Here is a 26,199-nt window from a genome sequence, read left to right as displayed (position 1 = left end):
GCAAGGAGAATTCTAAATTCACAAACAAAAATCTAGAATATAACAACATTTTTGGAAGACTGTTATAAACAAGATGACAAATATCACATTTAGTAAAATTCTACTGTAACTTCCAGTTCAGTCTCACAGGGTAATAACTTATTGAATAAAAGTATAAATAAAAACTGAATTAAACATAACAGAAAAAAATAGAAAGTAGCAGTCTTAAACATGAAATTTGAAAGTCTAAATCCATCCCTTTATCCATCCATCCATCATGTTAACAAACCAGGTGGTCTGCTAGGGTAGAATATAAAGGTAAGTCATGTCCTCAGTGAACTCAGAGCCTAGAAGCTGACAAACAGATAGAAAAGACAGCTGTTTCTTTGCTTTCAAGCTCTGTGCCCCATCTTCACCAGCATCAGAGAGAACTGGACTGATGTCCTTGTCTTCTACCATTACCTTCTGCTCCCCAGTCTATTCCTAATCCTCTCTGCTCCTAATTCATCTCCCATATAGGGTCTTAAACTTGACACTTAGATTGGACTCTTTCTTCTCTGGTACTGAAAACTCAGGCATCCCAGGCATTTACACCCAGTTAGTTACCTGCCTGCAGCCCAGTTTGCACAACCAGTTATTCCAATGGAACTTTAAAGCACAGACCATCAAGGCTGATACTTCTCCCTGGATCATCCCATCCTGGGGATGTCCACAGTACTACATGACAAGTGCTGTAAAGATGACATCACATTTGGTGCCTCCAGGAGGGATCACACAGCTGCCCAGGACTGAATGGATGTTTGGCAGTCACGAAAGAGCTCAGAGAGCTCACAGAGGAGCTAGTGCTTGAAATGTGATTTTGAGGCTTGAAAAAAAAAATAGAGGTGTGTCGAGTATAATGAAGGCAACAGAATGGCAGAAAACCTCGACTTTTTGGACATAAAATCAATTCTAGAATACAGAGGCAGAGAGCCGTGGAAGATGAACCCATCTCCAAAACAATATAGCAGTATAAAACTTTGAGCTCCCACCAAGGCAGTGAAAAACTGAACACACAGTAACATACTTATTAATCTTGTTAATTCAGGGTTATGGTTGGAATAGATGTTGATTTTATAGTATTAGTTATAGCTAGGACATGGGAAAAATTATGAATACCCCTCAGAAAAAAGATTGAAATTAAGTAATTATTTGAAAATAAAATAAAGAATTCATCAATCTTTTATGGGTAAAATTGGTTACTTACAAGAACATTCTACAAAGAACTTTGGTCTAGCTGACTCCAAAGCTTTTCTCTTAAATTATGCTTTTAATTAACTCTCTTTCCACTGATCCCATACTTACCAAGCAGTAAGTATAATTTCCTTCTCTATGTAGAGATTCCTAAATGGATGGAAAGTATGCTCTGACTAACTGCCATGAATATTTATGTTCTCTGGAAGTTATATTCTCACTGCAAATTAATGCACTGGCGTTTAGTTTGTGTGTCAACATGTATGAGTTTGTTTATTTGGGGTTAAAGCCCTTACTAAGGTTGATGACCATTGGGTATGCTGCAAAGTCACGTTTCTGGATCTCCAAACTGACGAACAGGTCTTTGACTAGGGTAATCTGTCCAGAAACAGCCACCTGACGAAGGCCAGCTTAGTGACCATTGTCCTCTCATGGTAATACATCTCTCATGGCCCTCTTCGTTACTATAATAATAATGAGACCACGTGACTTAATTAAGTTTTTTAAGTACCATAAAGGATCGTAGGAAAAAATACAAGATCGATGAAAATTAATAACATAGCCAGGAAGGCAGAATTTTGGATGTAACAAACCAAAGTGTGAAAAAAAATTCAGTGGTTCCATGAACAGTTTTAGCTGTAACATCTTAATATTTTTCTAGAATAATAAGATAATTAAGGATATATTATCCATTGCAGTGGCTATAAGAATGTACCTCAGAGACTGCTAACTACAGGGAGTGTAATTAATCAAGAGTCCCAATTACTATGTTTTGAAATTTGTGTTTCCTCAACCTTCATGGGTCACTCCCAGCCAACGACTGTGTGCATCATATTAATTCTTCCAATCCATGAACACAGTATATCTTTCCCTCTGTTTGTGTTGTCTTCAATTTCTTTCATCAGTGTCTTACAGTTTTCCGAGTACAGGTCTTTCACCTCCTTATACACTTTTAATAAAATTGTACCTGCTTCTATTAGCCAGAGTTGATTTTTGCTCTTTGCAAATAAGACCTTGATTAATACTCTACCTTTCCTGAATGGGTAATTCAAGAGACTTTGGTTCTTACTGCTTGGACTAGACTGCATTGCCCCTGAATGCATTCAAGGTCAGCACCAATGTGCCAGCTATTGAGTCTTTATTTGTTTGAGGAACTTGTTTTATGCCTGAGCAAGATTAGTTCTGCCTCTGCTTTGTGAAGCTACCCACAGACATGCAGCAGGCTTTAAGTTCTGCTGTTTTGCTTCAGTTTTCCCAGCTAATAAATGGTAGACTAGGGATTTATTCAGATTTTCTGACTCCAAAGTATTTCCTCCTCTAGTGACTTTGATTAGTTATGTCTCACAGTTGGGGATGGTCCCTCTGAGGGTGAGATCTCTTCTCTTCCCAAATCACAGCATTAAGATAGTTTCCACATCATCCAGTTGACTACCTCCTGTCGACAATAGCAATCATTTTGATTCGCACGCCATTATTTATTATTGAAACGTCTTAATAGCATCCGCCCCACCCATCCTACACCTGCCACCTCATTAATGTACTGCACGTATCTCTGCACTTGTCCTTCATCAGTGCACCTTTCACTGACTTCCTCTCTCCAGAAGGAACAGCACGATCTCAGCACCCTGGTCAGCCTGGATTCCACCACTGGAATCATTGCTGCTTCCCTTCCTGCCTTCCAAAACTCCTGGTGTGCTTCCTTCATTGCTCATTTTGGCCCTTTTCTAATCCCAACAACTGGAATAACACAGCAATTTACACTTCATATAGAAATGCATGGCTTTGACTCAGGTGACTAGAGAAGGAAAACTTAGAGAAAGCTTTTCTTAAATCGCAAAAAGATAGTGACTCCAGAATTCATTCCAGAATTTCTGAGTGTTCCATCAAGTGATTCTTCCATTCTTTTTTCACAGCTCTACACTTTTCCCTCTTCTGACCCCAAAACTGTTTTGAAATGATAGGTAGTTTTGTGGAGAGAAGAGACCCTTAATGTTGCAGAAGGCTATCTACTGTTTTAACTGAACAAGAGCTTCCCACAAATAAAATGAACTTACTTTATGTATTTAATTTTATACGAAGTTCATAGATAGAAGGCTTATTTTTGTAAAAGAAGAATCTTGCTGGGTTGATGATTCCTACCAGTTTCCTAATAGAAAAAAAAAATGGATGTCTCAGTTGAAATACATAATAAGCCTTGAAAATTCTCCAAATCACCTCTCCTTTTTAAAAATGTTCAGACTGAAAGATGAGATGGAGACAGCAGTGCTGCTGAAGATCAAATAAAGTACCATTGTAAGCGTTCTCAGTAGACAGAGCTCATCCCATAAGTCATTAAACACATAAATTCCAGAAGAACACATCAATGTCATTTTTCACTGCTCCAACAACACATCCAAAGCAGAGTAAAATATTTTCAATAAATTTGACATCCAGATTGCTTATTTCAGTGTTTCCACTTTTCTCTTCATCACCTTCTGTCCCAGAGATAAAAAGTTGAAAATTGCGATAGAAAATTTCAGATGTTTTCCAATAGCTGATTCTTCTAAAATATTGATGAAATTCATAACGAAAATATTTTTCAGTGTTTTTCTGTTAGTGCCACCAAAACGATCCAAGCAGATGATTATTTAATAAAGAGCAATGCATACAGTCGATTCATAGGAAGCCACAGGTACCAAAGAGGATGTGCCAAGAGAGTTTGAGAACAGTAAGAGGAAGAGGTTATCAAGTGAAACTGAGAGCTGTGGAAATCAAGTCTCAAGGGCACACATAGCACCTGTGAAGGTGGCCCACTGTACAAAGTGCTTTGAAAAAGTGCTGCCTCTGAGACTGAGGACTTGTGGTTATAAAGACCTAGTTGTAATTTTGGGAAATCGTGCCTGTAATTGATTCCACTAAAATATAAGTTGCCTGGAAGAGATAATGTCATGACTGACAAAAAAACAGAAAGCAGTAGATGAGGAAGAATTTGTCAAGCACCCTATTGCAGTCTCCGAGAAGCTGGGGCTGACTCCAACGGCCAATTCCAGTCACCAAGCCAGAAGCCCCCCAGGGGTGATGCAGCTCCACAGGCAGTCAAAGCCTGGCAGGCACGTCTTGTAAAGCCATCTACCACCCTTTCCACCCTTCTCATCTCAACCAGTGCTCACCAGTGGACCTTGTGATCTATGATTTGCTTTCTGCAGTGAAATGGGAAGTTATGTCCTAAGTCAAGAGTGAGGATTTGTGGCCTTGTTGAATACAGATTTGAACATACATTGGCAATCTGGTGTATGAACTAGTTTCTACAATTTTGGGTTAATGTAAATCAGTTTCTGCTTCCTGATTATTTCTTAGTGAACTGGTAAATATTTTTCTTTTGGAAACTGCAGGGCTATAAACTAGACACGGAGATAATGTTTTCATCAAAGCCTGCCTTCCCATGGAATTCTGCAGAGAAGCTTACTTCAGTATCTTAAATATCTCTTTTACCCCAGTAAGGAGCACAACCATTCAATTGTCCTATTTTTCCAACTTGGGAAGGCAAATGAGTTATCTAAATCGAGATGAAATTTTGTGATTACACTCTGCAAAATTCACAAAAAGACGCATTACCATATATACATGAATGCGCTACTCTCCATGTAAACAAGTGATTACTTATTTAGGAAGAGAATTATCACTGCAGACGTAAAATTTCGTAAGTCTTATCCTTCTCCTTCATAATCCTTTTAAAATAAGAAGGTATAAATAATTATACATTTTAATTCAGACTTTGGTATTCCAAATATTGTTTTATACTTTGCTGCTCACATTAGCAGACTAATTTTTAGAACAGGGTTTTGATAAATGTATTCATTTAAAATTTTTTCAAATGGTAATCTTATAATTCTTTCAGTTCTTTATCCTAAGTAAAATTATAAACTAATATTATAATTCTTTCAGTTCTTTATCCTAAGTAAAATTATAAACTATCAGCTATTTATTCCAGTATTATTTTAAATTTACCCAACAACATTATTTATGCTAGTACATGCTACTACTTAATGCTGAAAGTACAGTACTAAACAAGACACACAGGTCTCCAGTCTAATGGGCCTTTTGGACATTAAATTCTGGTGGGGGTACTGATAGACTAATAGTAAACAAGTAAACAAGATGATTTCAGGGCCATGAATAAGATAAAATAAGGTGATGTAATGAGGTAAGGGTGTGTGTGTCTGTGTCTGTGTGTGGGTTGGAGGATGTTTGTTTAGACTGAGTTCTTAGAGAAGGCCTCCATATGAATATGACATTTAAGCTGAAACCTGAGTGAAGGAGGGAATGGAGAAGTCAGGGGCAGATCTGGGAAAAGAACATCACAGGTAGATGGAGTAAAACAAGCGAAGCTCCAGAGGTAGGAGCAGAGTGGGTATGTTGACCTGTGGCAGACAGACAGCTCAGGTGCCTCCATATGACTGACTCATTCTGGTGTATGTATCTTTGGATAATTCCCTCCCCATAAGTGTATGTGTATGTGTTATCTGTGACATGCTTCTAACCAATCAAAAGATGAGCTGTCACTCCTCTTATGTGATATAAGACTCTATCTTGCTATCAGACTCAGTCCAGTCTCTCACTCTTTTTCTGTTGTTGGCAAACCACAGCCAAAAGGAACTGAATGCTTTTGAAACCCACACCAGTGGGGAACCTGCTGCTTCCTTAGCTGGGCCTCCAGATGAGAACACCATCTTGACCAGTCCCTTGATTGGAGCCTGTGAGACCCTAAGCAAAGGATCCAGGTAAGATATGCCTGGACTCCTGACCCACAGAAACTATGAGATAATAGATGTGTTGTTCTACCTTGTTAAATTGTAGCAATTTGTTACAGAACATAGAAGTCAATCCATGGCCCCCAGTCAGAATGTACTTTTGGCTGAAGGGCCATGATCCAAGGGAACAGGACTACATTTGAGATGAGGCTGAAGGGTGACGACGTAGGACCTTAAGACATGGTAAGAAAATTTGATTTTACTATTAAGTGTGTTAGAAAGTCATTGGAGAGATTTAAATAGGAGAGTGATATGATTAGGCATTTCCTGGTTACTTGTGAAGGGTGGGCTATGGGGTGACCAGAGTGAACAGGAAGACATCTCAGAAGGCAGCTACGTTCATTAGTCTAGATGAGAGAATGAAGTGGCTGGGATTAGGGTGGTAGAAATGGAGTATAGTTTTTAAAAAAGAGAGAGACAGAGAGAGAAGAGTCAGGAAAAATTTGAATGCAGTCTACCAAATCATTTGGATTCAGCAACTGGGAGTATGGTGATTTCTTTACTGAAATGGAGAAATCTGAAGGTAAAGTTGGGTTTCTCAGGTAGAACACAGAGAGGGCAAATCCAGAGTGCTATTTTGACCTGTTAAATTTGAGATATCAGTGACATATTCAGGGGGTAAGATGTCAAGGAAGCTATTGAATAAGCAGGTCTGAGACTCAGTTTGAGTGACATATATTTGGAAGTAATCAGAATACTGATTGTACTCTTTCTCTTCCTGTCCCAGGCGATTCGGGATCTCCCGGCCCCAGTGCAGACACGACCACGTCGAAGAACCACACCACACACAACCAGTCCCGAAAATGGCACAGAAATGGCATCAAAAAACCCCGATCACAACGATACGAATCTCTTAAGGGGGTGGACCCCAAGTTCCTGAGGAACATGCGCTTTGCCAAGAAGCACACCAAGAAGGGCCTGAAGAAGATGCAGGCCAACAACGCCAAGGCCATGAGTGCACATGCTGAGGCTATCAAGGCTCTCGGAAAGCCCAAGGAGGTCAAGCCCAAGGTCCCAGAGGGCAGCAGCCGCGAGCTCCGTCGACTTGCCTACATTGCTCACCCCAAGCTCGGGAAACGTGCTCGTGCCCGGATCGCCAAGGGTCTCAGGCTCCGTCAGCCAAAGGACAAGGACAAGGCTCAGACCAAGGCCACAGCTTCAGCTGCAGCTCCGGCTCCAGCTCAGGCTCCCAAAGGCACCCAGGCCCCCACAAAGGCTCCCGAATAGAGGCTCCCATCTATTGATGTGAGGATAGAAGGACTGGCGTGACCCCTGGGCTGCTGTTAGTTAAAACCAGAAATGGGATTGGAAGAGGAAGTGTTAACATGATATGTAATAAGGAAAACTTAAATAAATATAGAAACTTGCTTCTGACACTGAATAGAGAACTTTGCTTTGTTGACATCTAAACCAGTAGGCTATTATCACTATGCTTAACAATATTCATAAAATAATTCTTTAATGTGCACTTACTATTTGCTTGAGATTTGGAGATTGGGAGTCATGTGCATATAGTAAAATCAAAATTAGCTCACACAACATTGTAAAATGAATATAAATCAATAAAAAACGTTAAAAACAAAATAAAACAAAACAAAACCAAAGTTAGCTGAAGTCCCAGTGTAACCATCCCCTATAGCCAGCTTCTCCCTGGACAGGCCTTCCCATTCCCCGCCCACCACCACCCCTGTTTCCATTTGAGCCATTGACTCAGCCCCAGCAAGCGACTCCACTAGTCTACCTTCACCCTTTATCGGTTTTATGTGACCTCTTTGCTTCCAGGCTTTTAGCCATTAGTCATACTTGTTTAAACTGCAATTTTCATTTCGTAGTTAGAAATGATTACTTCCAAAATCAAATCACCTACTGGTCTACATTTGAACCGTATCCTCTCTTACTCTTTGGTTGTAGTAAGGCTAACACATGACACCCATGGATTATGGTTAAAGAGTCAAATGAATTGATAATAATAAACTGAAGATCTACAAAGATGTGATGTTGTTAAAGGAAACAGAGATAATCCCACACAGAGTTTTGACTGTAGGATTTCTCACTTCTCAAGAGTGAGTCTTATCTTTCTTTCATAAGCATGAAAAAACCTGGAGCTCAGGAGTGCCTCAGGCAAGTGAGTTTGAAGGTCTTCTTCAAGACTGAACGAAAGATAATAATCAAAATCTAGGTCAAGATGCTATTTATTCTAGAGAGAATTGTTTAAGCTAATGCTTTAAATTTAACTCAGAACACATTTTAATATATGATTCATACCATGTCTATCAGATATTCTTAATGACTGCACACGTTGTAATCTCATTCGGGCTATTTTACTTTGAGGAATTGTCTAACATCAAGTAGTACAGCCATTAAATTATCATTACAAAGCTATCAAACTTCCTTCATTGCATCTATTTCTCAAGACACAGTTGTACTATACGGGTCTGAAAGCTTTATAAAGTTCAATATACCTTTTCAGAGAGAGAATGAAAACAAAGCGTTTATGGTTTTAGAAAAGAAACAGAATGGAAAAAGTGGCAAAGAAAAAAGATCTGGTCTGATCCATGACAAGGAAAGTTTACCCTTAGAGAACCAGAAGGAAGCTGCTTCAACTTATGGTTAGCAACAGCACAGGCATGTTAAATTTTGTAATAATTATTAAAAAAATAAGTAAAAAAATATTTGTGAATTAGCCAAATTTTATAAAGTGGTGAACAGTTGGTGGGAACAAATATAATTATTCAATGTGAATACGTTTCTATGGAAGAAATTAAGCTATACTGCATGTGAGCTACACTTCAACAATATCATTCTAGTTTGTGGTATACAACAAGTCAACATTTGGTATTTAAATGAATTTAAATGAACTACATGAAGTAGTTTACTCTGAAAGTTTCTTTTATCTTATCAATTCATTTGCATAGTTGGTCATGAACACTGGTTCTGCGTGAAGACACATAAAGCACAGCGTGAATGAAATTAGGATAAAGTCAAAGTGAGTCCCAAAAGACTTAGACACAGCAGTCCTGCTAAAATCCAGAGAATAAGAAAACAGAGCAAGATTGGACTCTCTGGCTAAAGGCTTCACATAGCAGTAGGACTATTTGGAAGAAAAAAATAAAGTGTTAAAAGAGGTAGAAATAGTTTGAGTTCTGTTAGAATAAGACTTAGCGTTTGCATAACCAGAAGTCTAGAGATGCTAAGGAGATGGATTTCATAGCGGGTGTGGGGGTGGGTGCTGAACTGTAGGGTGAGGGAGTTACTCACACATCCAGCACTGAGGATGGAAGAGGAGGCCACTTCTGATTAGTAGTTGAGAACGAGGAGAGTGAGCCATGGCAATAGGGTCTGTAGGTTAGACCATGCAAAGGAGCAAAGGACTAACAAGAGAAAGGCCAGATTTCTCACTGTGCTTTATGACCAAAACATTACACCAAATTTCCATAAAATGATTTTTTTCATAAAACGATGACTAATGGCCACAAGGAGGTTAGATGGGTGTAAAATTCTTAGTTACAAATAAATTTCCATAACTGCCAGTGGCTCAGTGGAACTTTTCTAGGCATATGGTGATTATCCAGCCCAAATTACAACTGAGGAAATTGTGGACTAAAGGATGACACGAGCATCCAGCTAAAGGTTAAGGCAGAACACAGGCCATCCAACTCTTCCAAGGTCAAGCGTCTCTCCAACACTCTCCAAGAAGGACATGTGATCTCTCCTTCAGAGACAGGATGGCTTATTGAAATTTACAAGTAAGCCCTGAACTGCCCTTTCAGCCAACATGTCTAACTTCCCCCAAGCTAAATCAGAGTAAATCAGAGAGAAATAATAGAACATAGTTGATTTGCATTTTATCTTCTTTTATTTTCTGTTTTACTTCTCACAGGGTTGCTAACAAGCAGTGAAATGCCCAAATGTCAGAAAAGGAGGGAAAGCAAAGGATACAGAAAACCCACAAAGTGACTAATCAGCCCCAGTGTGACTGGGCGTTAACACCAACATATTTATTTGGTGCAGATCAAAAATCCTCATCACATTTTCAAATCTCAAAGAACCCAAATGAATCTGGACCTGGAAGAACAATTCCTCTGGAATATAATGACTTGCCAGCTTCCCCCAGAACCGACTGACACTTATCATATGAAACTGAGGCACTAGCTCCTCTGATCCCAAAGGGTGTGGTTATAACTGAACATAAAAAATGATCTGCTGCTGGATCATTCCCCTGCATGATTCCGTCCGTGTTCCCATCTCCTGCACTGGACAGGTGTAGGCAACAGATGATCTTCAGCCTGGGGAGAGGAAGAGCGAGGTGTTCCTTCCCGATTCCATGCACACATGCACACATGCGCGCACCCGAGTGATCGGCCAGCTCCCTTCTAAAGAGCTGTCATTCCATCCACACCAATATATACAAATACCAAAGGGCCAGAGTCCTGGAGAGTGCTTTCCCGAGGTGGCTAATTATCCCCGCTACCTTTCCTGGGCTCACTTCCCCTCCTCCATAGTACCGCTGAGCTCATCTTCCTAGACTCTTTTGTCTCAGCCCCCAAATCAGATAATCTCCATCCCTTGGTCTTTAAAGCCATTTTCTCCCATCCTTCCAAGCGACTGCCCACTCCTGTGGCCCAGCCTCCACTGGGAGTTTCAGTTATTTCCTCCTGGCTTGTGTCCCTGCTAGCAAGGACAAAGAGGATTTCTCTAATTCTGAGAGTCATGGATAGAGGGACAGAGAAAAAGGACAAGACTTCCGAAAAGGTCTGGCCCGAAGGTGAACTATCTAACAAAACCAGCCCCATCTCCTCAACGGTGCCTCTTCTGGTGGCTCATCTCCTGTGTCTGAGTATCTATCCCCTTCCTGCTCTTTTAGGTGCAGATTCTAGAAAGTGTGAGCAGAATGTAAGTCAAAAGTCTATAATTTCCCAAAACAATCCATTTCTGGTTGCTGCCGCATGAGCTGACACTTTCTTTGTTACAAAGCTCACTATATCAACCTGTTAGGATAGTGCTGAGTAACTTGTTAGCAACTTCATTGGCAGAAAGAGAGAAAGATACTGGATTTAATTTATGCAGCAATGTTGTGCTGTGTTAAATATCTTATTCAGACCCCTCAGGAACATGAGCACAAGGTCAAAGACACCACTGTGTGTTCAGACCTGTCCCAAAGGCTCCTGAGGGGAAGGGATGAGAAGAGGGGCTGATACTTGGTCCAACACCAGTTTGTATATGGCTGTGAAGGTATTTTTAGATGAGATTAACATTTAAATCAGTAACCTTTGAGTAAAGCAGATAAATGAAAAACTGAAGTCCCTGGAGGAAGAATGAATTCTGCCTCCAGACTGCCTTGGACTTGAGTTGCAATACCAGCTCTTCCCTGGGTTTTCAGCCTGCTGGCCTGACCTGCAGAATTTGGACTTGCCAGCTCCCATGATTTGCAGGATCCAGTTCCTTAAAATAAATCTCTGTCTCTGTCTCTGTCTCTATCTCTTTCTCTTTAAACACACACACACACACACACACACACACACACACACACACACACACACACACATCCCCCCATGGGTGCTGTTTCTCTGGAGAACCCTGACTAGTACACAGGGTCTCAGCTCTGGCCTGGGACGTGTCTCTAAGGTTATTGTCTCCCTTGCTTTCATTAAGATGACTGCTAAAATTCCAGTGCAGGCCATGTTCATGTTTCTTATAAGTTGTGTGAATATAAGCTTCTCTTATTAATTGCTGTTGATTAGCCAAAAGGCAAATATTTAATTAAACCTTGAGAGATAATAAAATTGCACATGAATTATCTATCTAAGAGTGCATAGGTCTGTGCATTTCATTACGACGATTTAACTAACAATCACGTCTCTTATATCCAGTCTTTCTTTGAGCAAGTTGATTGTTTTCTGCTCTGTTTTGTTTTGTTTTCTCTAAAATTCACCAGAGGGACAATGTTATTTTTTCTAAAGTCATTTGTTGGTTGATTTGTATTTACTTGTCTTCTCCTCCATGTCCCATTAGAAGCACTGGTGGTCACAGCACAGAAGAACATTTTTGTTTAGTATCCTTGAACATGTATACTCAAGAGTAATTATTGACCAGATTGAGTGACAGGGAAGACTCTTAAGAGAAAAAAATGTAGCTGGAACGTGAACAAAACTGTTTTTTATTTGCTTTTATTGCCTAGGGATTTTCTCAGTGCTGCTGTTCTGTGAATGTCCACAGGACAAGTGGGTCACTCTGGTATTGGCTGAGTGGGTTTTGAATGTTTACTTGAAGTACAGAGATTTCTATTTGGCTACTTAAAGAAACAGTAAACATCTAAACACCACTAGTGTGCCTGCTCAGGACTGAACAGAAGTGGCTGTAAGGTCTTCAATACAGACCCCTGGAGATTTTTCCTAAAGAGAATGAGGCAGTTGGCTTCCCCGGGCTGTTGCCAAGGCTGGACCACCAACCACAGGGGCCGAAATTGTGAAAAAGAAAACTAACACTTTCACTTCTAGAACTACTGAAATTATGCTTTTCTCAGCTTGCTTTGTTTGTTTGTTTGTTTTACATTACCTGCCCTTTCATTTATGATGGTGACAGTTCATAGTCAGGTACCCATGTGTCTTTTAACGGCCTTACTTTGCAATAAAAAGTTCTGTATTTGTTCTGCTCATTCTTTTAAAGAATATTTTGAAATTGACTGTCTTACGAAAACACCTGAGAAGTGCTGGCCAACATACAGCTTTCTTGCTCATGTTTGATGCCAGCATTTCCAAATTCTAGTCACCCCTCTGATATCCCAAGAGTGTATGTCTATGCAATGACATGCACACCGTTGTTTGCCATCTCCGTGGTGCAGGGCGCTGATCTCTGGGACCAGATGGCACTACTGGAGTGGTTGACACCAGATTGTTAAAGAAGATGCTCTCTTCTAATGGTGTGGAGCCAGGACAACTCAGGAAACGGCACACACATTTTCCTGGGTCATCCCTTGCTTCCTGTCTAAATGAGGCTGCTAGCAAGACCTAAACTATGCGCTATAGGTTGGCTCTAAGGATTGTTCACACAGCATGGGCCAGTGTCTGGGGCTATGCAGAGTGAGCAGAATTAAACCATTAACTCGGCTGAAAAAATACCCCACAAAGGCTCTGAGGTATTCCTCTAAGTGCGGGCATAATTCACCTTGTTCTCTCAAGCAAGGAGTTACTTTGGGTTGTGTTTCTCTAATCACACATGCCACTCTGACTGTATTAATAATAAAGAAGCCTTCTTATCTAAAGATGGTATACATATATTTCAAATCATGTTGTGCATAGGATTCAAAGGATTACTGACATGAATAATGTTCAAGAAAAAGACCATCTAAAATTTTTCTAGCTACAAAGTTATGAATTTTATAGGTCAGTTGTTTACACTGACTACCTCAGATTTACTTTATTAATTCACATTGTACAGTTAAAATGAAAAAGACAATAATTCTTTTTATTGTCAAAATTCGAACATACTTATGATTCATTTATTCATTTATTTGGTCCTTGTCGAGTTTCTTGTATGGGTCAGGCATTGTGCTGGATGCTGAACACACATCACCATAAAAAGACAACACAATAAGTAATAAAAAGGGGTCAGTTCTATGTCAGAAGCAAGCTGGGGCAGCTAAGGGCTTGTATTCATGGCCAGACGGATGATTCACAAAAAGAAACCAACCCTAATTTTCAACCACTTTTTGCCCTTCTCCACACCTGCCTTGGGCACATACGCTTTCAGTGCTAAGATGATATTTTCCATTCCTTTCCTTCCTGCCTTCTCAGAAATACAGGAAGTTTGAAATCCTGAGACATGCTGACTGATTTAAACCCTGGGACTCGCTAGAGGAACAGTGATTTAATGGTACTGCTGAAACACTAGTCATTGATTTAAGACTCTTAGAGAACCCGTTGCTGAATTATCGGGTGTTGGTTTGAAAGGAAACTCAAAGCAACCACAGGAGTCACAAATACACGATGTGGAAATAGTGGTTTAGCTGCAATCTTGGAGGGAAGGCTGGGAAGAGCTGGATGCAAGACATTGGGTGATATTAGCAGAGGGGTGGCTACAGAGGAGCGCTGACTCAGCACAACCCTAAGATTGCTGCTGGGACAGAGGACCAGAGTGAGCCCAGATGAAACCCGCCAGCCGCTGAGAGCCACTCAAGTTCAATGCAGAGACTTTTATTTCTGTGTGCAGTTATTTAGACTGAAAATGGCAACGTGCAACTGTGAGGCAGATCTCATTCATGCATAATTGAAACACCCAAGGGTAAAATAGTGAGGCACAATGGATGACATCTGATAAAAAGAGAGCAAGGCAAGAGAAGAAGTTAAAAACAAGATACAAGGCCCTGGGGACCAGCACGAAGAATACCTGACATAGGCCAAATAATCTCAAATAAAAATATCCAAATTACCAGACAATGCAAATATAAAGACAAAGGCCTGGAAGAGGCACGAGGATTGGGGAGGGGAAATATGCTCAGAATACGAAACACTCAAGGGATGAGTCACTGGTGAGTGAAACTCTTATTGCAACCACGGTAGCGTTTATGTAGTGTTCTCACGTACCTAGGAACTAAAAGAATTAAACCAGCACAAGATTCATTGTCTGAAGTCACATTCTAAGTGACTACGCAATATATACATGTATATGCACAGGTATGTAGGTATGTATGTATCTGTATTACCTGTATAGGTCCATATAGTTTTACATATATGTATATAAAACTACAGACCATATGTACACATGAATGTTAAAATTTTCTTAACTTACTGGGACAGCAGTAGTGTGTGTGTACATGTGTGTATCTGTATATACTTGGCTTCCTAGCTGTGAAGGATCAATTCCATTTCATTACAGAGATTTGTAGAAAAGTCAGTATTGTGACAAGCATTTCAAGGAGAAAAGTGACTGGCTGGGAAACAGGGAATGAGTAATACAGTTGGCTTGTCCATTTCTCTTGCAAACACACAGGTCATTTATTAAGTACCTATCAAGGACTAGGTGTTCTGGACTATTCCATTTAAACCACAAGAATTTCCTACGAGGCATTATCATTGCCATTTTAGGATGGAGATTTTGAGGCTCAGAGAAATTAAGTCACATAAACTTGTCTGATTATCATAAACCCACACTCTTCTCATTACACAGTCCTCTATTCCTCTCAAGAGATGAAAAGGGAAGGCTGCCTAGAAAAGTTCTCACGATGCAACTTTCTACTGTTGGGCTAGAATTATTTTTACTCACTCATACGATGTACATTTTCACTAAACAAAGTGAATATTATAAAAATAAAGCTACATTTATTTCCTTTTGTTAAAAAAATGAGAGAGAGAGAGAGAGAGCAAAGCCTTTAGGTTGCTTAAGGATTCTGTATTTAGATCTGTATTTAGTTCTGTATTTAGATCCATGACTTGCTCCCATTTTTACCCCCTGCAATGAGAAGGAACTCTAAAGATGTGCATCCCATACCAATGGGAACACGAGCTAGTTGTAGGGAGAAAATCCATGCCAGACACCCCATTAGTTTACCATACATGTCTTTATTACCTAAGAAAGGGGTAATGAAACGTCTAACTTCATGCCAGTGAAAGGTTATTATACACTCATATACAAGGCATTGAGAATTCAAGAGCTAAAAGTCAGAGTTCCTGCCCTCTACAGACTCCAAATAAATCTGTCTGTATATAAACATGTATATATATGTAATTGTAAATATGTGTAAGGCAAGTGATAAAAGCCTTAGGGGGGGGCACGAGAAATAAGTACATCAGGAACTGGAGAAGAGATAGACCACCTAAGGCTTGGCTTCATTCAGATTCCAATACACGCGCAAAAAGTTTGTATCCACACAGCAAACCTTGCTACCTCTGCTCCTTTCTGATGACTTAAAAATGACTTCCCTTTCAAGAATCAGTCTCAGATTCTGGAGGACCTACTAAGGTACTAGAGAAAACTGGTCCCACCCTGTCACAAATATGGAAACTGAGGTTCAGAGAGGGCTAAGTAATTTATCGACAACCAAATGGACAGCTAAATTACTTAAAAATATCTCTGAGAGTAAATATGTTACACTGAAAGGCTTGAAAATAAATCTTTTAGCTGGAAACAAGGACTGGCTCTAAACCAAATGGAAAACATTGAACTGGGGGAATCAGGCAACCATGGTTCTAGTATGTTCAATAGTTTTTACAGCCTGGAAATATCTTGCTTAACCTCATGAGTGGTCATCTTCTCCATCTATAAAAGGAGGGCCAGTGGATTAATGATTTCTCATTTCTCTGGTCATTTCTAGCAATGAGATATCAGGGTTTAATAATTCTAAGTTAAGCTGATAAGAACAGATGTGACATTCGATCTTAGCCAAAAGGCCGAGAAATGATTTACAATAGCCAAGACATGGAAACAACCTAAATGTCCATCAACAGATGACTAGATAAAGAAGCTGTGGTATATTTATACAATGGAATACTACTCAGCCATAATAAGAATAAAATAATGCCATTTCCAGCAACATGGATGGACCTGGAGATTATCATATTAAGTGAAGTAAGTCAGAGAAAGACAAATATCATATGATATCACTTATATATGGAATTTTTTAAAAAGATACAAATTTTATTTACAAACCAAAAATAGACTCACAGACATAGAAAACACACTACTATGGTTACAAATGAGAAGGGGCAGGGGAGAGAGAAATTAGGAGTTTGGGATTAACAGATCTACATCACTATGTATAAAACAGATAAAACAACAAGGATCTACTGTATAGCACAGGGAACTATATTCAATTTCTTATAATAACCTAGAATGGAAAAGAATCTTAAAAAGAATATATATATGTATGTAAATGTATAATTGAATCGCTTTGCTGTACACCCGAAACTAACGTTGTAAACCAACTACACTTCAATTAAAAATGAAATGTAAAATAAAAAAAATTCTAAATTAATATTCAGCATTGGCCTCTTTCTAACCTTATGATCTTACAATCTTCCTTGCCTTATCTCAACGAGGCACAACTTTCTTTCACTTTTCTCAGACTACCAACTCCTGCTACCCATCCTCACGTATCCCATCAAGCTTGGAGTACATAGGTAGGAAGAAGGCTTGAGTCCTGGAGCACGTGTCTCTGCTCTCAGTGTTCTTCTGTCCATCAGCCACATGGATATAATCGGCCAGCCCTAGCCTTGTACTTCTTCAATAAGAGTAACATCACTTAATCTATAAATATGCACGTATAAGCTACAAGAGAAACAAAATGCTAACTCGAGAGAAATAGATGTTTCTAAATATGCTCCTTTCCATTACTAACTAATATTTGCCACAGACATGAAGGATACATGCAAAGCACTGTATCATTGGTTTAAAAAGGCAATTTGGCTTCCACGATGTTCATCCAAGTGCTCCAATTAGTTCAGTGCTTTCATAATTATGTATAATTCAGTTTGCATTGATGCATGAAATGTTTATTTCCCTAATTGTAACAAGCACTTAAATTAATTACACCCTAACCTTTTGATTCTATGGGCCAACTGTTGAGTCTTTTTGTTAATATTTTAAAGTCATGTCTTTTTATTTTTGAATTCCTCCCCCCTCCCCTCACTTCTTTGATGTGTTGTTTCTTACCCTTGTTTGGAAATCTCTACGGAATCTTCTCAGAATAATCTTGCCGTTTTCTTTTATGGCTGAAACTTTGCATTTTAACAGTTGTCTGGAGATAGTTTCTTCCTTGTGAAATATCGGTTTTAATAACAGGGAAAGAAAAATGCCATAAATCCTCACGAACCGCATAAAGCGGAAGTCTCTGAGAGACTGATTAACATGGAGGCACTACACAGGTTTTTCAGTAATTAGAGGATGTGTCTGCACGGAGCCAGGACAGCTCCGGCCTTGAAGCCATTTCCCAGGGCAGCCAGCAATTATTACAGCCCGGAGTACCTTTTTTATAGTCTATGCCTCTAGCTATGAAAGCTGTTTTCAAATAAAGGTCTCTTAATTTCACAAAAAGTTAACATCACGTTGGATGCACAACACTTTTCTGCTAACACCTTTGCCGCTCCGTTGGAAGAGAGCCCTCAGAGAGAAGGCAATTAGAAATCCCTAATTTGTTGTTCATCCACCCATAAAAGGTTAAGAATATTCTGGTCTCTGATTACATGAACCGAGCAGAGGGCAGATCTGGGCTCCCGCAGTGCCCTAGCTAACTGCTTACTCTATCCGCAAATGCTGCTGAAAATCCTCTTCAGAGCACAGGAGTGAGTTCGCAGTTTTCTTGTGGGTTTGAGAATTTTTTTTTTGTCTCAGTGAATTATAGATAGTAAATAGAGTGTGGAAAGGGTTGTCATTTTTCCTTTTGGTACAGTGCTCAGTATACTCTCAGCATGCAATAAATGCTCAGTGTTAGCCCCGCTGATTTTAGAGGAAAAAAATTCATATAATAGTTCATCACCGGTAACCACAAAGCTCTACTTCCTGATTCACAATTGCTTGTATGGTCTGGATGTAATGCAGCCTTAGGAACAATTATGAATAAGTAGCTCACTTCAATATATTACTTTTTTTTCCAAGAATGAAATAATGCCATATGCAGCAACTTGGATGGACCTAGAGATTTTCATAATAAGTGAAGTAAGTCAGAGAAAGACAAATACCGTATGATATCACTCATATCTAGAATCCAAAAAAAATGACACAAATGAAGTTATTTACAAAACAGAAACATATTCACAGACATAGAAAGCAATCTTATGGTTACCAGAGGAGAAATGGGGGATGTGGAAGAATAAATTAGGCGTTTGGGATTTGCAGATACAAACTAATAGACAGATACATAGATAGATAGGTAGGTAGATAATAGATAAACAAGGTCCTACTGTGTAGCACAGGGAACTATATTCAATATCTTGTAATAACCTCTAATGAAAAAGAATATGAAAAAGAATGGATTTATATATACATATATATATCTGAATCATATACATATATATAACTGAATCAGTATGCTGTACACCAGAAACTAACAGAACATTGTAAATCAACTATTCTTCAATAAAAAATATATATAGATATATGGATAACTTTTTCCAATGAGTGCAGATGAAACATTAACTCCACGATAAACTTGCCGAACCATAAGTCATCTGCCTGGTGAGCTTTCTATTAAATAAGCAACATGTACTATAAATGACAAGAGAAAATTCATCTCATCAGTCAAGGTGATTGACTTGGCATTGAATTATCCTTCACCTATTCTTTCTGTTCTGACAATTCAACCATTTAATTTAGCCAAATGGGTAAACTGAGTCCTGAACAAAAGTCTCTTTAACCTGGAGTGGTCTAGGGGTGGGTTTTAATGAAGAAAAGGAAAGGCAAAGAAAGGAGCTGAAAGAAGAAAGCTGAGAAAGGTAAGCAAACCCAAATGTTGCCAGCTCTCTGGCAGTGCAAATGAGCAATTCGGAGATGAAGTCCTAAAGCTGAGAAAGTTGACCAGATCCGTGTCTCCTTCCCATGGGAGATACAGCATATAGGATCTCTGGTCAATTGAATACACTGCATCCTGGGAGATGGCGCCCCACATTTCACAGTGTTACCATCGAACTGGTGCTTCAGTTGTACTTTTATAAGGCTACTCCAGAGTCATATGAGACCAGCTGTCCTGGGTGGTTTAATAGGTAATACGAAGCCCTGGACAGAAAAGGCAAATTCAAACCTAGATTAGGTATCTATTCCTGTGAAATCCTGGCTCTTCTAGGATAGAAGATTCCAGGATTTATCTTCCAGGATTTATCTTTGGTCTTTGGAGTTCAGATGTCCAGTAAGAGCTCAGACAACTGGCTTTTCAATTTGGCTGCACACTGGACTCTCCTGGGTAGTTCAGAACGACATCAATGCCTGGGTCTCACTTCCAGAGATTCTAATTTAATTGGTAAGAGGTACAGCCTGGATATTAGGGGTTTTTAAGCTTTCTAGGGGATTTTAATGTGCAGCAAAATTTGAGCACTACTCTAGAAATTATGTGGTGAAAGTTCACAGAAGGGGGAATTCTCTCTGTGTTGGAATTCTGGACATATCAGAATAGTCTTATACTAAAATTGTGACAATTAGCTGTGATGTTGTGGACAGGACTCAGTTGCAGAAAACAGAAGCTACTCTATTCAGTTTAAGTAGAAATGAATTTATCTTGGAACATTAAATAGATTATAGACCACTGAGGAAGCTGAAGAAATAGACTGTCAGCTGAGCTTTAAGAAACAACTTTGAAAACCATGTTTTGGAATTGAGTCATTCAGGGAGCTGCTACCGAATCGCGAAGTTACTGCTATAGCTGCTAATCCCCAAGACAGACCTCCATTCCCAGGCTGAGGATTAAAGTGGCCTTCAGAAACAGGCATGGCAAAGAAACCACCAAGAACTAGGCGCTTTAAAGATGGGTTTGAGAAACGCAGAGAACGTTTCTCTCAGGCAGTTGAGGGGACCCTAGGTGAATGAAAAGAAATGTGGTAGGTGCCCAATAGGATTAAAGGCAGAAAGAACAGCGTGGCAAACGTACAGAGGGGGGAAAGAGCACGGAAAGAGTACAGGGATCTGAAAGTAGCTGGTTATAACAGGGGCAAAGGACGAAAGTGGTGGCGGGGTGAAAAATAAGAAAAGAAAGGATTGATGCAAGTGGAAGAGACAGGAAAAGTGTGATCCCGTTTGAGATGTAAATTTAAAATTTAGAAATTCAGTGAGATTCCAAAAGGCAGCTTAGTACCACAGCCAAGGGCACAGTCTCTGGAGATAGACTCCTTGATGGGGGTGTCAGCACCAACACTTATGAGCTGTGTGACCTAGGGCATGTGATTTAGCCTCTTTGTGGGAATTAACATATATAAATGATTACACAGAGCATGACATATAATATCACTTTTAAAAGCATTTAGATGATGATGATGATGATTAACAACAGTAAAGAATGAAAGAAGACCTCTCTCAGGGTTAATGCTACAAGTTGTGGGTTGTCTACTCTCTTGAGAACCCCATCCGTACCTCAGAAGGATGTGGTTTTGTTGAGAATCACTACATGAAAGTGAAAAAAAGCAAAAGTTCACATGCTTTTATAAGAGTCCAAGTAGGAAACAGATGCTGAAGACCTGAACTAAGGCAGTAGCAGAGGAGAAGAATTAGAATCTTGAGATAGTTAGGAGGTAAAATTAATCACTTGGTAATGAATCAACTTTAAAGAGAGAAAGGTATGAAAAATGATAGTGAAATAGTTGGGTAGATACTTGTGCCCTTAGCTGAGCTAGGGACAGGTAAAGGAATTGGGATGGGTGAGGAAGAAAGAACAAGAGAATTGTAGACACGTTCACTCTGGGCTAGTGAGTAACATCCAGGTTGTTATTACCTGGAACTCAAGACATGCAGGCAGGGCCAGAGAAACCAACTGGCAAGTCAGTGAGAGCTTGGGTGTAGAATGCTTTGCCCATGAGATGATTTCAGATTGTTTGCCATGATTTAAGATGATTTAAGGAAAGGGCTAAAAAAAGGTGTGGTCAGAACAAAGGAGGATTTATCAGACTGGTACAGAATTGTAAATGGACCATGGGGCTTGGCAGATGGGCAAAGAATTCTTGGATGATAGTGAAGAGAGCTCTCAGAAGTGGCTTACCAAGGATCTTTGTCTGGACCAAGAATTAAAACCATGAGAAGAAACCTAGTGAATTGGGAGGATGTCTAAGGGATGAATGGTTAGGGGTCACGGAGTAACTTTGGCGGATCAGGTGGAATGAGAGAGGTAACATGAATAAACACTGACAGCAGTTATTTTCCACACAATTTGCAGTACAATTAATCATATGCTGTCTTTTGGCGTCTCCTTCATAAAGTTTTATTTATATCTTTCATTATTATTAACTCTATGCCTTTTTCATTTTGTTTCTCTAGCTATATTTTAAAATTATTTGACGACAGGGACTGTCACATATTTTTCCACATTTCACATCTGATAAAGTGCTACAGACAGGGTGCTCAATAATTATTTGTTGATTTAATGTTAACATCATTTTGATGTGAAAACAGCTCAAGGGCTTGGAGATGATGCAGTACTGAGTGATCTCACGGGGGATGCCCCTGTGTTGGGGAGTGGGGCTGAAAGTCCCTAAACTAAAAAAAGAAGAGGACTGTGAGATCAGAATCCTGGTTGGATCATCCAGATGCATCTGAGTTATAGATGCTAACTCATTACAGGGTTGAGAAGGAAAGAATGTTTTATAGCAAGGATACAAACACTGTCTTTGCATTTGAATCACTCCACATCTGTACCTAAACCTTCAAATATGTGTCTTGCTCATTGCAAAAACTCAGTGACTGCATTCAGGCAGAATTCAGGTGCCTGAGTGCAGATATCTATTCCTCGGTGAAGCCCAAAATGTGAACACACCTCCGTGCAGGGGCTTTGTATATTTACTGGGATAGTTCCTTTATGCACAGGTGCACAGCTGAAAAATTCCCATAAAAAAATCAAACAGTAACTTCTATTTCTAGCAATATCTGGTGTTCTAGAGAAAACCTTCCACAGTAGCACATCATACCAAAAATATTTTTAATAAGCTTTATCAAGGTAAAATTCATTGAGTTTGGGCAAACATAAGTCTTGAAACCATTATCATATCTGATATGCAATATTTCCATCACCTAAAGTTCTCTCACGAGCTTTTTCGTGACTCAGAAAGTTCCATCCCCACTTTCCCATGTTCAAGCAAGCACAGATATGCTTCTGTTACTAAACTTTAGCATTTTCTGGAATTTCATGGAAATAGAATCATATGGTATGTAATCTTTGGTATCTAACTTCTTTCACTTAGCATAAAGCTTTTGAGATTCATCTATGCTATGGTGCTTACCCCAGTGTGTGGCTTTTCTTGTTGGATAATATTCCATTGTATGAAAATTGAATGTTACAATTTTTTAATCAATTCATGAGCTTATGGATATTTAATTTTTAAATTTATTATAAATAAAACTGTTGTGATCATTTGAGTACAAGTCCTCGTGTGGATATATAAAGATATATTTTATCTTGGGAAAACACCTAGGAATAGCATTACTGGGTCATATGGTAAACAGATCTTTCTGCGGAAGTGAATCAGCAGATCAGCAAGAACATGACGATTGTTGGAAGCTCCAGAGTATGGAACTATTTCACAGTTTTTCTTCCCCTCTGCTTTCTGGAATCTTAGCAACTTAGGAAAGCTAGGAGATCTTTAATTTCTCCCTTTTCTCATCCCCAGACTAGAGGAACTAACTTAGAAGATGGGAGAGTAGGCAGAGACCTGGAACCATGTTTTCACCACCCTGTTAGAGCCTACAGTCATAAACTCCACCTACATCAGGAGTAAGAAAGGAAAGTTTTGGATGCGATTGAGATCAGAGATAAGATGACAAGGACAAATCTTAAATACACAAATGGTACTGGACAAATAGCTGGAAGTATCTGAGAAGTGATGGCTTCCTGCCAAGGTGTTAAGGAGAGGTTGACTCTGACAGCAGTGGGTGATGAGAGATTTAAGGGGGTCATGAGTAAAGACGTGAAGACCAAGCAAGAAGCCTGTGAAGATCTGTCAAAGGATGAGAAGGGTCTAATGATTCTTACAAGCTTGTTAGTTAGAAATACGACTCTGGCTAAAATGAAAAAGGAAGAGATATGTGAATATTGTTGGACACTGTGGTACAGAATGATTGAGAGACTTGTCCACAGTCACAGTGTTGGGATCATGAGTCAGAAAACCCACCTTCTATTCTCCAGTTCCATCATTTACGTGGACAAAGCATTAAACTTCATTGAACCCCAGTTTCATTCTGTAATGAGTAGACAATATTTATTTTAAAGGCTTTGGTAGGGCTCAAGCAAGATGACCTACGAGAAAGCATTTTGAAAAGTTAAAAATGTGAGACTGCATCATTAACAAACCAATACAATTAACCTGATTTCTGTATATTAAACCTCTAAAGTATTTTCTTTATGTCAGGCTGGTGAGGTTAGATGGTCAGGGAAATGGGGAAGAAAGCAAAGGAAGATGAAAGAACTGCATTTGGCCATCATTTTGGCCAGTGCCAAGAGACAGGCAGGAAGGAAAGAGCCCTTAATCCGATTGCCTGAAAGCTCACACGCACACCTTTCATCCTCCTGGCAGGTGGAGCACACAGCCTCCACCCAGCATAGTCTCACTTACGCACAGTTTTGCAGATAAGGAAGCTGCAGCTGCTCACTTGCGAAAATATTTCCAAAGCCACTAATAAAAAGGTAACACGCTATGTGCTATGAGAGATGACAAGCGCACCTTGGGATGAATGACGGGTAAAGAACTGTCATCTCTCTTCTCAAAATCAGGCTATCACCAGCTCATGTGGCTTGGCACCTGTGGCTTGTTAGCAATTATGTGTGGAAGTCAGCCCATTCAAAGTTGCCCCTGTGGAGCAGTTTGAGGCTCTTGGCCTTCCGTCTGTCTTTATATGGTTTCGGGGCACTCCAATATGTGTTTGAGAAGAAGCTTTAAAAATCAGTTTTCTCTCTCTTTTCCACATTTTCTCCCATTTTGTTTTTAAGTGTGATCTGATTAGTTTTTAATCCAGAATTCAAGGAGGAAAGAGAGTAGCAATCCCTTTGGGTGTGATGACTTGGGTTATACTTGGACTCAGTTTTGGAATAAATTTTGTGATCCTGATTCATAGTTGAATTGGTGGGTGTTTCAAAGTTGTTTGAGCTACAACAGGACTTGTTTTTTGATAAGTAATATTAACTATAATAACAAAAAATTATTTTTTCACTTAAAATGTACCAGGCACTGTTCAAGTACTTCATATGAATCATCTCATTTAATCCTCAGTATAATGCCATGATTAGCCCCATTTTCCATATGAGAAAACTGAGGTACAAGGATGTTAAGTAATTTACTTACTTGATATGTATAATATACACACTTATATTTTACAGAAATACAAAGTTATACAAAATGCCAAATGATTTCCTTAAATCACAACATTCATTCTGTAATTCCCTAGCCTAGAAATCTTTTAATAAACACCCTTTGTCTATCAAATTAAGCGTGAATGCCCTATCCTGACATAGCAGAGCTCTCAAATTTTGATCCTACCTCCCTTCTACACTCCTGCTTTCCAGCAATTTCCTAACCCAGTCGTCCTCAACCAAGAGAGAGTTTGCCCCCTGGGGGATATCTAGCAATGTCTGCAAGTGTTTTGAACTGTCACAAGTTGGGAGCTGTTACTGGCATCTAGTACATAGAGGTCAGTGACCCTGAAAAACATTGTGAAATGCAAAGAATAATCCCTTCCCATGACAAGGGATAATCCGGTCCAAACTATCAGTAGCACCAAGGTTGAAAAACCCTGACCTAATTTACTCTCTAGACAAACAGGACAACTTGCGGTTTCTTAAATAGCCTCTGTGTGTTTCATCTTTGTAGCTTTCTTTCAATTATTCCAATAATGTAATAGGGAAGAACAGAGCTGACTCCATGTTGGGTCTGTTTCTTCTACTGTAACCTTTGCATTCTATCGCTTTGCTACAAGCTAATCACTAAAGGGATGTTACTTGTAAGCTTAAATGATACATAATGGCCCATCTCTGGGAACCCTGCCTCCAAAGTAATGAGTGTTAAGCTGAAGTACTTTTGTTCAGCTCACAGGAGACATCCTGACCAGGCCCACCTGTGAACGACTGCAGGCAGGAAGGAATGAACACATCCCCTTCGGAGGCTGACTGGAACCAGGAAATGTTTGACTTTACTCCCTCCCCTTTTAGTATAAAAGAAGCATTAATTCTAACACAGGCAAGATGGTTCTTTGGGACAGTAGACCACCATCTTCTTGGTCTGCTGGCTTTCCAAATAAAGTCACTATTCATTGCCCCAACAGCTCATCCCCGGATACACTGGCCTGTCGTGCGGTGAGCACCATGAGCTTGGACTCGGTAGCAATAAGGTACTTGTCCACAGATCATATTCTCAGTCTCAAGGGCAAGGCAATGGTGGTTCTTAAGCTTTGCTGCACATTGAAATCAACTAGGTAATTTTAAAATTCCTGCTGCCTGAGTTACATTCTTAGAGATTTCTATTTAATTGATACAAGGACTTTTAAAGGTCCTCAGGTGACTCAAATGCATAGCAAAGTTTGAGAA

At 39.6% G+C, this 26,199-nt stretch overlaps 1 protein-coding gene and 1 pseudogene across 1 annotated transcript in view; both read right to left on the bottom strand.

Moving 5' to 3' along the window:
• Window positions 1-26,199, bottom strand: part of TTC29 (tetratricopeptide repeat domain 29) — a 723,881-nt gene that overhangs the window by 211,072 nt on the left and 486,610 nt on the right. The gene's annotated exons all lie outside the window — the stretch shown is intronic.
• LOC123616731 (U2 spliceosomal RNA) lies at window positions 16,261-16,399 on the bottom strand (annotated as a pseudogene).

Source organism: Camelus bactrianus, chromosome 2, assembly GCF_048773025.1.
Source record: "Camelus bactrianus isolate YW-2024 breed Bactrian camel chromosome 2, ASM4877302v1, whole genome shotgun sequence".
Classification (NCBI taxonomy): domain Eukaryota; kingdom Metazoa; phylum Chordata; class Mammalia; order Artiodactyla; family Camelidae; genus Camelus; species Camelus bactrianus.
The sequence above is the reverse complement of the archived record's forward strand: the minus strand, read 5'-3'. Positions and strand labels throughout refer to the sequence as shown.